The sequence below is a fragment of the Trichechus manatus genome, unplaced genomic scaffold, assembly GCF_000243295.1.
Source record: "Trichechus manatus latirostris isolate Lorelei unplaced genomic scaffold, TriManLat1.0 scaffold00057, whole genome shotgun sequence".
In the NCBI taxonomy this organism is placed as follows: Eukaryota; Metazoa; Chordata; class Mammalia; order Sirenia; family Trichechidae; genus Trichechus; species Trichechus manatus.
This window is the reverse complement of record NW_004443993.1, coordinates 13,458,011-13,460,901: the sequence shown is the minus strand read 5'-3', so window position 1 is coordinate 13,460,901 and position 2,891 is coordinate 13,458,011.

Sequence of the window (2,891 nt, the reverse complement as noted above, 5' to 3'; positions counted from 1 at the left end):
TCCAACAGGAAGAGAGTTTTCAGATAAATACCTGGCTACACATCACAGTGTTGTACTGCCCCTAAATGAATTTATTCAGAAAAATCTAGTCCACAGGTGAAGCAATCATAGTTTAATGTGTGATAGGACAGGTATAAAATAGTGGGTACATAATGATGACAGTTTTATAAAAAAGTGTATACAGACAAAATCAGTCTGTAGAGATCTGTCCCAAAGGCGAGACTAAGTGATTACTCTGTTCTCCCTAACTTCAGACTTCTGCAGTTTGTTCATTACTTATACAATTTTAATTTTAAAAATATTAATTTGCTTTTGGAACGTACAGTATGAGTTTTGACAAATACATCAAGTCATATAACCAGTACCACAATGAAAATACAAAACAGCTCTTTCCTTTAAAAATTCTTTTAGTCATGAATCTCTGGTACCTGTCCACATACATGTCATGCTGTATGTAGCTTTTAGATCCTGGTTCCTGTCATTTACTGTAAAGAATTTGAGTTTGGTGAATGTACCGGTAGTTCCTTTTTGTTGCTGTGTGATATGTTGTTTTATAGACGTACCACAGTTTGTGTAATTATCAGGTTAAGAATATTTGAGTTTCCAGTTTTTTGTCTTTTTAAATAAAACTGCTATAAACATTCATGCAGTGGGTTTATGTGAACATAAGTTTCATTTTTCTCTATATCCCTATGAGTGGGATTGATGTGTCATGGTAGGTGTATGATTATCTCTATAAGAAACTTTCCATCTATTTCTCTAAGGGACTGGGTCATTTTATATTGCACCAAGAGTGTATATTTCCAGTTGCTGCTGGAATCTGGAGAGGAAGCTTTCTAGAAGAATAGAACACACTTCTGTTTGCCTCTGACATTAGGGGAGGGATTTGAGGTGGCAACTCACCTGATAGGCATCCCTGCATTTGCGAGGACAATGTGTGGAATGTAGCATCTGGATTAGTTCCCAGGCCCAAGTGTATGGAGCTCAGGCTATGCCACTACTGCCCAAATAGAAAGCTGGAGGAAAGTTGTACTGTCAGAATGCTGTGGCTGCAAGAATCCTCCACTGGACAACCCACATGGAGCAAAGTAGGGACAAAAATACCTCTCCAGGAGTCTGGAAGATGATCACGTTGGAACTAGGAAGCCCTCCACAGACTGATAATTGGAACAGGAGAAATGTAACGCATATCTCCGTTACCACAGATCAGGCAAAAATGGGGTATCTGCAGCAGAAGCAATAAATTGATAACCAGGACAATAGTCAAAAGTGTGGCTGTTTATTTTGTGGGTTTTCCATCACTGATAAGCCATCTCAGCGATGCCAAAGCTTAGATCTTGATGCCCAAGCTGCTGCTCCTCCTTGTAGGAGCTTAAAGTGCCTGCCCTCTCTGCCTATCCTACCAACTCTAAATATCTTCTCTGACACCAGCCAACTGCTAATGCAACTCTTCTGACTAACCAACCGGAGCAAAATCTGATCTAACAAGTGAAAGGGCACAGCTCTAGAATGCCAAGACACCAACCATAAATTTGGGGATTTCTGGAATCACTCAGATATCCAACTAACTGGCTAAAATTCAGTTGTTCCCACTAGCCCCTCAGGGTCAATAATTTGCTAGAATAATACAGAACTTAGGAAGTGTTCTACTTACAGTTCTAAGATAGCAAAAAGGATGCAGATCAGGACCAGCATATAGCAAAGCCACACATGATGAGGTTTGGCAGGGTGTCAAATGTGGAGTTCCCAAGTCTCAAGCATACATTAATCCTTCCCTTCTCCCATCCATATGTGTCTATCACCAACCAGCGAGTTTAACCGTTCAGTGTGCAGAGTTTTTATTGGGGTCTCTACATAGGCATGATTGAATCATTGATCATATGTTTGAATTTGGTCTCCAGCCCAGGTGTTCAGGTGGAGGAAGTGCTGATATCACATGGTAGATCTTTTGAACCCTTGAATCACATCTTTAGGATATGCTATACAGTGTGCTCTGATGTCCTCTCTAGACATCAGTGTCATTGCAATCATTTAGTAAATTCTTTGTATAAAGTAATTTTTCACCACACAAGACTGCTTTTCTCTTTTGCTTTTTTAAGGCGTAAAATATGGTTTACTATGCATCAGTAAAAGCCACTTGCTAGAAAAGGACATCATGTTTGGTAGTGGGTCATCATAAACAAGGGAAATTGTCCAGGCATGGGCCAGTAACTTGAAATTTGCCTCAAAATTGGAGGTGCCAAGAGATCAAAGAAAGGCAGGCAACACTAGTGTGGTGGCGAAGGAGTTTTTATTAGGGAGATTTACATACCAAGGCAAATAGTCTTGGGCAGCTGCAGGACCAAAGCAGTTCTCTCACCTAGCAGCAGGGTGGGCCAAAGTTTTATAGTGGTCAAGGACAAAGATAGCTCCACGCCAGAGGGTTACATAAAACTGCCTCAGCAAGGTCACAGAATCAGGGCTTGGAATACGACAGTGAACTAAAAGAAAGCATGAGGGCAGCCATGTTCAGCCTTGCAAATCCTGTTTTCCCCTTCAGAAACCTTCAGTGAAATGTAGTGACACAATAACCACAATGGATTCAAACATACCAACAATCATGACTATGTCATAGGACTGCAGCATTTTGTTCTATTATACAAAAGGTCACCGTGAGTCAGAGCCAACTTAAGGACAACTACAACGACATGTATCAGGCAGTGTTTTACATGAATTAACTCAATTACTATTAACACCATTAATCCTCTGCTATAGAGGAGATACTTCTTGTGGGATTTTATTCGGCACTTGAGCTGTGGCTCTGAAGCCCTAAACTCAACCCTTTCACCACTTTGTCTAGCAAAAATAGGACGAACCAACCAGCTTCCTGTACTTCTCATTCTGAGAAAATT